We start from the raw sequence: 14,509 nt of genomic DNA on the forward strand, positions 1-14,509 counted from the left end.
AAAGTGACATTAATATTTAGTAGATCCTCCTTTTGCAAAAATAACAGCCTCTAGTCGCTTCCTGTAGCTTTTAATGAGTTCCTGGATCCTGGATGAAGGTATTTTTGACCATTCCTCTTTACAAAACAATTCCAGTTCAGTTAAGTTTGATGGTCGCCGAGCATGGACAGCCTCTTCAAATGATCCCACAGATGTTCAATGATATTCAGGTCTGGGGACTGGGATGGCCATTCCAGAACATTGTAATTGTTCCTCTGCATGAATGCCTGAGTAGATTTGGAGCGGTGTTTTGGATCATTGTCTTGCTGAAAGATCCATCCACTGCGTAACTTCAACTTTATCACTGATTCTTGAACACTATTGCCAAGAATCTGCTGATACTGAGTGGAATCCATGCGTCCCTCAACTTTAACAAGATTCCCAGTGCCGGCATTGACCACACAGCCCCAAAGCATGATGGAACCTCCACCAAATTTTACTGTGGGTAGCAAGTGTTTTTCTTGGAATGCTGTGTTTTTTTGCCACCATGCATAACGCCTTTTTGTATGACCAAACAACTCAATCTTGGTTTCATCAGTCCACAGGACCTTCTTCCAAAAAGAAATAGGCTTCTTCAAATGTGCTTTTGCATACCTCAGCCGACTCAGTTTGTGCGTACTTGCAGAAACGGCTTCTTTCGCATCACTCTCCCATACAGCTTCTCCTTGTGCAAAGTGCGTTGTATAGTTGACCGATGCACAGTGACACCATCTGCAGGTGGTCTGAGGATTGTCCTTGACTGATCTCACCATTCTTCTTCTCTGCCTTTCTGATGTTTTTCTTGTCCTGACACTTCTGGCCTTAACAAGAACTGTCCCTATGTTCTTCCATTTCCTTACTATGTTCCTCACAGTGGAAACTGACAGGTTAAATCTCTGAGACAGCTTTTTGTATCCTTCCCCTGAACAACTATGTTGAATAATCTTTGTTTTCAGATCATTTGACAGTTGTTTTGAGGAGCCCATGATGCCACTCTTCAGAGGAGATTCAAACAGGAGAACAACTTGCAAGTGGCCACTTTAAGTAGCTTTTCTCATGATTGCATACACCTGGCTATAAAGTTCAAAGCTCAATGAGGTTACAAAACCAAAAAAAAGTGCTTTAGTAAGTCAGTAAAAAGTAGGCAGGAGTATTTAAAACAAGAAAATGATAAGGGTGCCCATACTTATGCACCGGTCAAATTTTGTTTGAATGCAGATTGCACATTTTCTGTTAGCACAATAAACCTCATTTCAAGGCAGAAACATTACTGTGTCCAACAGTTATTACATATATCAAACTGAAATAGCTGTTGCAAAAACACCAATTTTTACAAAACATTAAGCTTAAGATTAATAGGGGTGCCCAAACTTTTTCATATGACTGTATATATATATATATATATATATATATATATATATATATATATATATATACTGTATATATATTGAAATTAAAATTGTTCCAGAAATGAGGTATTTCCCCCAGAAAGTTATTGCAATCACACACGTTTTGTTATACACATGTTTATTTTCTTTGTGTGAACAACACAAAAACACAGGGGAAAAAGGCTAATTAGACATCATTTTACACAAAACTCCAAAAATGGTCCCGACAGAATTGTTGTCACCCTCAACTTAATATTTGGTTGCACATTCTTTGGAATAAATAACTGCAATCAATCGCTTCCTATAACCATCAACCAGCTTCTTACACTTCTCAACTGGAATTTTGGACCACTCTCCTTTTGCAAACTGCTCCAGGTCTCTCATATTTGAAGGGCGTCTTCTCCCAACAGCAATTTTAAGATCTCGTCACAGGTATTTAATGGGATATAGATCCAGACTCATTGCTGGTCACTTCAGAACTCTCCAGAGCTTTGTTTTCATCCATTTTTGGGTGCTTCTAGAAGTATGTTTGGGGTCATTGTCCTGCTGGAAGACCCATGACCTAGTACGCAAACCAAGCTTTCTGACACTAGGCACTATATTGAGATCCAAAATCCATTGGAAATCTTCAGATTTCATGTTGCCTTGCACAAAGTCAAGGCACCCAGTGCCAGAGGCATCAAAACAACCCCAAAACATCTTTGAACCTCCATCATATTTCACTGTAGGTACTGTGTTTTGTTACAGATCCGGGTGGTGGAACCTCTGTGCTGCGGTGCAAGGAGGGACCAGAAGGGCGTAACTAGGCATCAACTCGGACTGACCAAGGTCGCACGGCGGCTCAATCGACTCCGTGAACCAGGGAAGGACCGAGCAGAGGGACCAGGTGCTACTCTGGGCCAGTCCTTGTATGAGAGCAGGTGACTCCCACAGGTCAGAAGGCAGGGACTGACCGGTACAGCAGATGAGCACAGCAGGCAGGCTGATGGGTGATCCAGGTAGATGGACTGGCAGACACCACGGGTTACTGGTAGGAGCCTCCAGGTAGGCTGGCTGGTAGGCACGGCAGGTAACTGGTACGTTCTCCGGGTAGGCAGGCTAGCCTGGCCCATACACTGTGTGCAGAATTATTAGGCAAATGAGTATTTTGATCACATGATACTTTTTATACATGTTGTCCTACTCCAAGCTGCATAGGCTTGAGAGCCAACTACCAATTAAGTAAATCTGGTGATGTGCATCTCTGTAATGAGGAGGGGTGTTGACTAATGACATAAACACCCTATATAAGGTGTGCTTAATTATTAGGCAACTTCCTTTCCTTTGGCAAAATGGGTCAGAAGAGAGATTTGACGGGCTCTGAAAAGTCCAAAATTGTGAGATGTCTTGCAGAGGGATGCAGCAGTCTTGAAATTTCCAAACTTTTGAAGCGTGATCACCGAACAATCAAGCGTTTCATGGCAAATAGCCAACAGGGTCGCAAGAAGTGTGTTGGCCAAAAAAGGCACAAAATAACTGCCCATGAAGTGAGGAAAATCAAGCATGAAGGTGCCAAGATGCCATTCGCCACCTGTTTTGCCATATTTCAGAGCTGCAACGTTACTGAAGTATCAAAAAGCACAAGGTATGCGATACTCAGGGACATGGCCAAGGTAAGGAAGGCTGAAAAACGATCACCTTTGAACAAGAAACATAAGATAAAACGTCAAGAATGGGCCAAGAAATATCTTAAGACAGATTTTTCAAAGGTTTTATGGACTGATGAAATGAGAGTGACTCTTGATGGGCCAGAGGCTGGATCAGTAAAGGGCAGAGAGCTCCACTCCGACTCAGACGCCAGCAAGGTGGAGGTGGGTACTGGTATGGGCTGGTATCATCAAAGATGAACTTGTGGGACCTTTTCGGGTTGAGGATGGAGTGAAGCTCAACTCCCAGATCTACTGCCAGTTTCTGGAAGACAACTTCTTCAAGCAGTGGTACAGGAAGAAGTCGGTATCGTTAAAGAAAAACATGATTTTCATGCAGGACAATGCTCCATCACATGCATCCAACTACTCCACAGCGTGGCTGGCCAGTAAAGGTCTAAAAGAAGAAAAAATAATGACATGGCCCCCTTGTTCACCTGATCTGAACCCCATAGAGAACCTGTGGTCCATCATAAAATGTGAGATCTACAGGGAGGGAAAACAGTATACCTTTTGGAACAATGTCTGGGAGGCTGTGGTGGCTGCTGCACGCAATGTTGATCGAAAACAGATCAAGCAACAGACAGAATCTATGGATGGAAGGCTGTTGAGTGTCATCATAAAGGAAGGTGGCTATATTGATCACTAATTTTTTTGGTTTTTGTTTTTGCATGTCAGAAATGTTTATTTCTAAATTTTGTGCACTGATATTGGTTTACCTGGTGAAAATAAACAAGTGAGATGGGATTATATTTGGTTTTTATTAAGTTGCCTAATAATTCTGCACAGTAATAGTTACCTGCACAAACAGATATCCTCCTAAGATAGCCAAATTTAAAAAAAAAACACTCCAACTTCCAAAAATATTAAGCTTGGATATTTATGAGTCTTTTGGGCTGATTGAGAACATAGTTGTTGATCAATAATAAAAATAATCCTCCAAAATACAACTTGCCTAATAATTCGGCACACAGTGTAGACAGACCGGCGGGTTGGACCGTAGGCAGACCGTCGGGCTGGAGAGTGTACTTGGCTGGCGGAGACAGGTAGCTGGTAAAGGCTCCGGATAAGTGGACTGGCAAAGCCCATAGACAGACTGGCAGACTGGGCTGTAAGCAGACTGTCGGGCTGGACTGGTAGTCAGGCTGGCGGACTGGACTGGTAGTCAGACTGGCAGCGAGACCTGAGGGCTGAAGCAGAGTTAGTACACAGAGCAATAACCTTGCACGGGCACCACCATTTTGGAGGAGGTGCCTTTTATATGAGAAGTCCTCCGGCCATTGGCCGGTGACTCCTTAGGATGGCGCGCGCGGACCCTTTAAGAGGGAGGGAGCGCGCGCGCCCTAAGCACAGTGCCCGGGAAGCTGCGCGCACCGGCAGCAGCAGGAGAGCCAGAAGACGCCGGGCCAGGAGTGCGGTTGTAAGGGGGACGGCGTCTCTGCTTGTCAGGGGGCAGAGACGCCAAGGCTAGAGTACCCCCCCCCATTACGCCCCCTCTTTTTTAGGCCTGGAAAAAAAAATTTTAAGAAGAAGCGGGGCGTGGATGTTGCGGGCACAGGATGAACAGGGGGTGACGAAGTCTACAACATCCTTGCGCAGGGAAGGCCACCAGTCATGCCGGGTAATGAGCAGGAAGGCCTTTCTCTGGCCAGTATGGCTGGCTAGTTTAGATGAATGACCCCAGTGAAGAACCTTCTTACGATCCGGAACTACTACAAACGTCTTACCGGGTGAGAGACGAGACAGATCCAAGGGGGCCACATTCATCACTTTGGAGGGATCGATGATATGCATAGGCTCCTCCTCTTGATCAGAAGACAGAAAGGATCGGGACAAGGCGCCTGCTTTAACGTTCTTGTCCGCCGGGCGGTAATGTAGGGTAAAGTTGAAACGGGCGAAGAACAAAGATCACCGGGCCTGACGCGGATTGAGTCTTTGGGCATTTTGGAGATATGCCAGGTTTTTGTGGTCAGTGTAGATGACCACAGGGTGCAGAGCCCCCTCTAGCAGGTAACGCCACTCCTCCAGCGCCAATTTTATGGCTAGCAGTTCTCGGTCTCCTATGGAGTAGTTGCGCTCGGACGAGGAGAAGAGCTTGGAGAAGAAGACGCAGGTTACCATTCTCCCGGACGGAGATTTTTGGGTGAGCACCGTTCCGGCACCGGAAGAGGAAGCATAAACATCCAGAAAGAACTGTTTGTTTCAATCCGGACGGTGCAGCACCGGGGCAGAAGAGAAGGCTTGTTTTAAGGAGAGGAAGGCCTTCTCCGCTTCGGACGTCCATTCCTTAGGATTTGCTCCCTTACGGGTGAGCGCAGAGATGGGTGCAGTCCAGGAAGAGAAATGTGGGATGAAGAGGTGGTAATAGTTAGCGAAGCCCAGGAATCGCTGAATCGCCTTCAACCCTTTGGGTCGGGGCCACTTTAAGACGGCAGAGACCTTCTCGGAGTCCATCCGTAGACCAGTCTTAGAGATAATATAGCCCAGGAATGGAAGAGAGGTCTGCTCGAAGAGGCATTTCTCAAATTTTGCGTATAGGCGATTCTGCCTGAGCCTAAGCAGGACCTGACGAACATCCCTCCGGTGTGTGGGTAGATCCGGAGAGAAGACCAAGATGTCGTCCAGGTACACCACCACGCATGAATATAAGAGGTCACGGAAGATGTCGTTAACTAGTTCTTGGAAGACGGCTGGAGCATTACAGAGGCCGAAGGGCATCACACGGTTCATAGTGGCCGTCCCGGGTATTGAATGCCGTCTTCCACTGGTCTCCTTGGCGGATCCGGACCAAGTTATACGCCCCACGAAGATCGAGCTTGGTGAAGATGTTCGCGTCTTTAAGGCGGTCGAACAGCGCAGGGGGTATTTGTTTTTGATGGTAATCTGGTTGAGTCCCCTATAATCGATACAGGAGAATAGTGAACCGTCTTTCTTTTTTACGAAGAAGAATCCTGCTCCAGCCGGGGAGGTAGATTTCTGGATGAATCCCCTAGCCAGCGACAAGGGGTAGATACGCCCACGGGGTGGAGAGGCACCGGGTACCAGGTCGATGGGGTGGGGCAATCATATGGCCTATGAGGTGGCAGTGTCTCTGATTCCTTCTTGTCGAAGACATCTGCATAGGACCAGTAAGGTGCCGGTAGACCAGGTAAATTAGCTGGAGTAGACGGAGGTCGAGCTGGATGGACCAGAACCAGGCAGGACTCATGGCATTCCTGACCCCAACGAAGCACTTCACCGGATCTCCAATTCAGGATGGGCTCATGTTTCTGAAGCCAGTGCAGACCAAGCAGGAGAGCGTGAGAGAGACTGGACAGCACGTGAAAGGAGATCTTCTCCGAGTGCAGCATTCCCACTTGAAGGGTTACAGGCTCTGTGATGAGCAGGATGTTCACTGGAAGAGGCCTCCCGTCCACAGAGGCGACCGCCAATGGTTCAGCCAGACGTATAGTAGGAATCTGGTACTGCTCCACTACCGCCTGTGAGATTAGATTCCCGGCGGATCCCGAATCCAGGTAGGCTGTCTCAAAGAAGCGTGTCTTGCCACTGGAAATACAAACAGATAGAGTCAATGACGGAGAGGTTTTACTCTTGTCTTGTCTTGTCTCTTCTCTGAGAAAGCCAACAATCCTCAGGCGAAACGTGGGTTGAGGCTTTTCTACCACAGATTTCTGTTTTCCAGCACCCTTTGGCCCTTCCAATTTAATTCCTGGTATGGTTTCTGATATTTTATTTGACTATGGGCATATTCCAAATTTCTCGCAGACTGCTGCTTATAAATGCATGCTATTATTGCCCATAGCCTGTATTTATTTACTCTGTTCACCTTACTCAGATTTCCTAATCCCACTGGTTACATCTCCATGCAGTGGTTATGGTTTTGCGGGCCAATGGGTGCGGTGTTTTTCTGACATCATGCACCTCTGTTCATCTATGCTACGAATCAATTATTTATGATAAGATGTTAAACTTTTTGATATAATAAAATTATTCATTGTTTTCTACCATTTAGCTCCTCTATTCCTCTTTGGTTGATTATGTTCACACTAGGCGTTTTTTCAGCGTTTTTTTTCTGCAGCAAAACCTGATCTCTTGGCAGGAAAGAAGCTGCGTCAAAAACGCAGGTTTTGGTGCGTTTTCAGGATCCCAAAGTTCAGCTTTGCTTCCACCACAGAAGCATGAACACAGGTCACCAATGCAAGACATATGTGACACCATATTAACCAGAATTACAAATATAACAGTGGGGGGAGGTGAATTGTTCAGGAATAGTTTTTCTAAGACATTGGCAGTGCATTGAGTTTGTAGGACACTATTTATTTTCACACTATGGTCTGCAACTGAGTTGCTCAGGGATTGTTCAGTTTCACACCACTGTGGGCCACAGGTATTGTTCAATCTCACACCTTGCTCAGCCAATGTTTACATTGTACAAATCACTAATTTAATTAAATTGTCCTAATTCAAGCTGCCATCACAGGTGACAAAGACAAGACCGTAAAATCACAAAAATAAATGAGTTTCACATACTGCTGTACTTGCTTTTTTTTCTCTAAAAACGCAGCAAAACCTGATAGCTATTTTCACACTAGGCATTTTTTCAGCGTTTTTTCACCACCCATTACGCTGAAAGTAGTGACATGCTCTATTGTGTAAATAAACATTCAAATAACAAAATACTGATGACACAAAAACCAATGTGTGCGCATGAGATTTCTGAAATCTCATAGACTTTGCTGGTACTGTAATATGCAGCTGAAAATTTACATAAAAAAAAACGCTGAAAAAGTGTGAACATAGCCTTATATTATCATACATATCCAAGTGGATTTAAAAATAAGTCATTATATATATATATATATATATATATATATATATATATATATATTGTAAGGCAGCGCTAGACATCATAATGGGGGATACTCGCTGCACCGGGTCAATTAATGCACACCAGCAATGTCTTTCCGGTTTTAAACAATGCTCAGCAGTTTATTGCACTTCATAAACCGGGTCCAACTCAGTGGCACATCGACACACATATAATGTTCACGAGCCCAAGTGGCAGACAGGCCCACTCGGCCCAGGTTACAGCCTTCAGCATGGTAATACTTTAGCAATGTCCATACAAGTGTCCATATAACAAAGTGTATTACCTTTGCCAGGTTTAGTTGCTGCAGTCCATTTGATTTGCCACCACTGTGGCTTTGCGGCTTCCCAGGTGGGGGTCTCTAGCCGTCGTTCCCTCAAAGGCCACTGACATCCACACAGGATCCAGGCTTGGCCTTTCAGGACTCTTCCTCAAGCCTCTGCCTTCCAAGGCCACTAGCATCCACACAGGATCCAGTCTCGACCTTTCAGGTTGCCAGGCTTCACTCGACCTCACTAGGCCTCACACAGTCGGTGTCCCACACACACGGGAACAGGCCTTACGCCTCTCTCACAGAACACACCTCTCTCCCATCAAGCAGGGTTTATATATGCATCCCGTGCACACACACACACACCCACACACAGACAGGACCTTGCTGATGTCACAGTCATGTAATCAGACAGACATTCTGTGCACGCAGGACCTGTGCTGTGTCACAGTCATGTGACCAATCACCTGAGGGGGAAGGTACATGGTCAGGTAAAACACATCCTGGACCATTACCGTAATGCCAGCAAGTCGCTGCATTACAATATATATATATATATATATATATATATATATATATATATATATATATATATATATATATATATAAATAAACACACCAGCAAATACATCATAGTACCAATAAATAGGGAGGATTTTATCAAGTAAAAATACCCTGCAGCTCCATCCTACGTTTCACCAGGTGGCTTTCTCAATGAGAATGTGCTATTTATTTATCTTATATGAGGGATAATACCATCTGACTATTAGACCCACATCCTATATGTGTTTCCCTGTGATTTCCCTGTGTGTAACTTGTTCCCCTTTTGTGTAATTTTACCCTTTAGCTAATATGCAGTTTTTTATATATGTAGTAATAAAAATATTTTTTATTGATTACCTTGGTGTTCATTCAAATTTGTTGTTGTTCATATATTTTATGGGTGAACACATACTTATGTGATATAAATATAAGTAGATAACTTTCATTATCTTGGTTGCTGTTGATTTAACTTCTTGATTATGTTGCGCACTGTGGACAAAGGAACATCAAGATCTCTGGAGATGGACTTGTAACCTTGAGATTGTTGATATTTTTCAACAGTTTTGGTTCTCAATGGTATAGAACGACAACACACTGTCTCCCAGGACTGACCTTGGGAGACACAGGGACATAGTTCGGTATTTTCTCTTATTAACACAAGTCACGCCAACATACCTGTACTACAGTGACTCATAACAGAGCTTGTTAGAGATGTGGTTAGTTCTTTTAGAAAATGATGGGATCCCCGACGTCCACGATATCTTAACCACTGGAGGTCCCAGGCGGGAGATATTACTGTCATGTTTCCTATTACTATTTTATTTTTCTTTAGATAGGATTAGATAGGAGACATGGCATGGATAGCACCATCCAAATCTATTAATTTGGAGGTATTGCTGCAACCGTCCAGTGATGTAAGACAATGCGTTACAGTTGCCACTTCATCACAACTCCAAAAATATGCCTTTCATAACTGTAGGACCCTTGCTGTTCATAAAAAAAACAATATTCATAACTGGAATAAAACAAAGTAGCCCAAAGTAATTTGCTTGCCTTTTTGTTCAAACTGAGGCTAGAAGTAATTCTGTGATATGACAAAATTCATCTGTCAGCCCTGTCAGCTATCAGATAAGGCTGCGTGCACACGATGTATTTTTCATGCGTTTCCGCTGCGGAATTTCCGCAGCGGAAACGCATCAAAAACGCATAATAATCCACACCCCATGGTCCCCAATGGCATTCCGCAATGTCAATGCACATGCTGCGGATTTTTCCGCAGCGTTTCTGCAGCGCTCATAAATCCGCAGCATGTTCATTAATTTTGCGGAAGCGCCGCCATTGACTTGCATTGAGATGCATAGAATCCGTGTCTGTACATTTGTACAAGCGGATAACATGCGTCTCAATGTGCGGATGGTACCCAGTTCTGGAGGAGAGGATACTCTCATCCAGACCTGGGTACCATTGTACCTGTAAAAAAAAGAATAAAATAAAAAATAAAGTTTATATTCACCTGTCCGGTGGCTTCTCTCTGTTTGCCGGCAGCGCTTCTCCTTCCAGGACCTGAGATGACATCGCGGTCATGTGACCGCAGGCTGTCTCGCGATGTGCCGGCAACCCGGAAGAAGCCAGGACGAGCGCGACAGCACACGCGGCGGGGGATCGGGGGTAAGTATAGCTTTATTTTTTTTTATTTTCACGGTCACACTGTATAAATCCATGCTCTTTGCATGGATTTATACAGTGTGACCTAGTTGTCAAGCACTTTCCAAGTGATGCTATCGCCTGGAGAGTGCTTGTCAGTCCGCATGCGGAAACACATGCGTTAAAGCATGTGGGTACGCATGTGGGTACGCATGTGAATCCGCATGTATTCTGCAGGAAAAACGCATGCACAATCTGCATGCGTTTTTTCTGCCAGGGAGATGCAGAAATGCTGCAGATATTTTCTGCTTCATTTCTGCATCGTGGGTGACTCGCCCCCTGGGCCGTGGGGCACGCGGATCCGGGCGATAGGGGAACGATGGGGGTAGTAGTGGCGGCCCGGTCCCGTGGCTCAGGGTGGTCAGACCAATGGTAGTCTGCTACGTGCTTCAGATAATGTCCGACTACGCCACCCGTGGATTGCGGTTATTAGGAACCGCCGCTGCAAGGCAGTCCGCTGGGGCTGATGATGAATGCAGCTGGGATGGTGTGACTCCCCACGGGAAGAGTGCGGCCCCAGGACAGTGTAGTGGATGGTGGGAATGATGGTAGTGAGAGTCCCGGTGCTGATAGTGCTGGAGGAGCGAAAGAGCACACAGACAACGTACTGCAGTCCAATGTTGTTTACTCACAGTTCAGATACTCCAGGTCACTTCTGTACAGGTAGTGACCGCCCAAGCCGTGCTGCGTCCACCAGGTGTGGGGCTCGGTCAACTCCCAGGCAGTTCAGGAGCAAGGCACAGGACCCCCTTTAATCCTTTCTCTGGCCTGCCTCACCAGTGACCCACTTTTGCCCAGCTGCCGCGGACTTGTGCGGTTAAACGTGGGCCCCGTCCTCCGCTGTCCTATATGGTGCCTTCCTAGCAGGTTTGATGAGGTGTCACACCAATAAATGATCACGACGACCGGTCTTTGGCTGAGGGTAGTTTCTCCTCCACCAACTTGGGATCCGGTACCCTTAATCTGCCCGACCCTTCACCCTGGATTCTCGTGGGTTCTTAGGGTCCCTTCCACCTTCTTGTTCCTGAGCCCTTCTGTTTCTCTGTCTCTCCTTCCCTTTCTCTGTTCCTTTCTGTTCCTTTCTCGTGGAGCTGGGATGAGACTTAATCACAGCTCCCTTTCACCTCCTCTCTCCCTCTCTCTTCCGGCCTCTCTCTAGGCCCGCTCCTGAGTGGAGCTCCTACAGAGCCTCCACTCCCGGTCTTCTCCTCTGACTGAACGAACGAACCTAGATCTAAGATGGTGCCCACCTTTTATACCTCCCTCTGACCATGAGCCCAGGTGACCAGCAACCAATGGGCTCCTTCCTACGCTCAGGAACCAACCCCTATCTGCCCCTACAGCACTGGGTGTTCCACCCCCCTCCCCACTCCAGGCAGGGACATAGTCGGTCGTGCCTGCACTTCTGTCTAGTGGGAGCACCGTTGAGCTGTCCCTCGGAAATGGGGTGTGTGTGCTGTATGCAGCTAACTGAGCCCTGGTCCATACTCCATCCTTACCTGGGAGTGGAATATCACACCTCTGGTCTGAGGTGCAATACCCCTGTAGCGGCCGAACCCTCGGGGCGCTACATGGGCACATAGCCTAATCTTCTTAACTTACTTGTTCACATCCGGGGGTCTCCTTGCACCGGGGTCATCTGGAGGTCATAGCCTTGCTTCAATATTCACTATCAACTATGAAATAGCTTATAGATTTTACAATTTAATCTATGACACGTCTCCCTGTTAGACATGGCATGGGAGACAGATTTACAGATCGTGTCTAAAGCCCATTTTCCTGATACCCCCCTGGCAGGAAAGCCCATCAGCGTTGCCATGTTCGATACTGTTATAGCAGAAGATGGAGTCCCTCAAGTTTAAAGGCCCCATCTATGCTATATAAGTCTGACAGTTATTTTAGGTGAAAACAACAGCTATGAATGTTCCTTCTTGTATCAATAGCGTGTCCTTGCTAAAAAGATAACGTGATTCTCCCTGGCCAGATTTTTCTTCTTGTAGCAATAATGTGTTCTTGCAGAAAGATGAAATGACCTTGCTAACTAGATAAGTCTAATTAAATATTTTAAAGCATACAGAAACTAGCTTTTTTCGCTTGTTCAGCTAAACTGTATAATCGAACCATATATGGCAAATCCGTTTCCTGCCTTTAGGGTGTATGTTAGCCCTGTGTTTTGTAGTAAAGTTTTTAGAGTATTTTTAGACACAAACATCCTGTCCTGTGTCTTCATTCTCTCCGAGCTCGTAATCCAAAGGATAGAAGACCCAAAATTCAGAGACGACAGCTGGCGCCTCGAACAGGGACCTTGAGTTAATCTACCCAAGGGTGCTCGACCGGTCCGAGACGTGGGACGAGTGAAGCTCTCTGTTGGTGATATATACAGCGCTGAGGTAAGAATAACTGTTATATTCTACCTAATTATATCACTGCATAGAAGAGACTCCCTCACCCCCGAGCGGTCGGCTCCCCAGGTAATTCAACAGATTGTTGTCTGGCTCAGGTCCTTTTGAACCAGTAGAATCCCTCAGATAAATTGACAGTCCTGCCTTCTATCCTTTGGAGAATTTAAGAATGAAAGTATGGATCCAATGATTGTGGTGTGGGTGTGTCTCGGGATTGGTGTTTTTGGTCTGTTTTTCTGGTTGGCGTTTAAGTCCTAGAGAGGCTAGTAGTGGAATGGTTCAGAAACCTTTGTGGCCCATTGTCTAAGTGACCATTGTCTAAGTGACTGAGGAGTCTCTTCTAGGTGAGGAGAACCGAAAAAAATGGGGAACCAAAATGCCAAGGAAGGCATTATAGCCAAAGACTTAGTGGTACGCAGAGAAGGGAAACAGGCACTGATTGGAATTGACAAAATATTGTGTAAAGCGGGAATGAATGAGAATGGAGAGATGAATGGAGAGAAATGGAAATCCTTCTTTAACTCCTATCATGGATGGCTGAAAGATAAGGGTCTGTTAGGGACAGTAGATGTATGGATGAATGCATGCGCTTATTTTGAAGGAAAGATTGAAGAATTAGGAGACGGACGTTACAGACTGACAAAAACTGGAATGACAGATTTTCCTCCCTGTCCGCTCCCGACGTCACCCCCACCCCAGTACCAGAATTCCCAGGAACCTAATTGTTGGGTTTGCCCCAGATGTGGACAACAGAACCCCTTGACAGTAGACATCTGTGTGGCATGTGGAGGACCGAGACCCTACCCAGTTAGACAATTCCCAATGAGGACGGTAGTTGTGCCAGGAGCACCGGGTGCAGCAGCAGCAGCAGCAGGGGGGGATGCAGTGGTTCCAGGTCAGGAAGCTCGCACAATGTTAATGTATAGACCATGGAGTCCTCCAGAGCAGTTGGCACTGATCTCCCAGCTGCCAGACCCATCCCAGTCCCCTATGGGTTTCGCTAGAATGATCACCACCATACAGGATACGTGCCATGCCACTAGAATAGATCTGCAGGGGGTAATTAAGGGAAAATTGGCAGATGAAGCCCGCTATGATAGGTTGATAGATGAGACAAAAAAACAGTATGCCAATAGGACCGGACCCGTAGATGCAGAATCTAATGATGCAGCAGCTGGAGTCCTATTCGCAGCAGCGTTGGTAAAAGCATGTCAAGACAGGCAAGCAGAAAAGCAAGTTACACTAGAAGATAGAGTGCAGGGAAAGGAGGAAGATCCTAAGGATTATTTCTATGCACTAAAGAAAACCTGGTCAGAAATGGGGTTCAACCCCGGGAATAAGACTAGTGAGAGGGTATTAGCAAGTGCTTTCATGAATGGACTAAAGAAAGAGATTACAGAGAAGGTAAAAGCAAGTAGACCGGACTGGAGATCAGTGAAGGCAGAAGATTTAGCTAGAATAGCTCAGGGGGCACAACATGACATAGCGCAGGCAAAAAGAGCTGCCAGAATACATATAGTAGAGACGACCCCCAGAAACAACAGAGGCAGAGGACGGACTGAAGGAGGAGGACAGAAACTGTGTTACGGATGTGTAACGGGTCTGGGAGGCGGAACCTCTGAGCTACTATA

Source organism: Phyllobates terribilis, unplaced genomic scaffold (assembly GCF_046119375.1).
Source record: "Phyllobates terribilis strain yellow unplaced genomic scaffold, ASM4611937v1 Scaffold_10__3_contigs__length_209671492, whole genome shotgun sequence".
NCBI classification, from domain to species: domain Eukaryota; kingdom Metazoa; phylum Chordata; class Amphibia; order Anura; family Dendrobatidae; genus Phyllobates; species Phyllobates terribilis.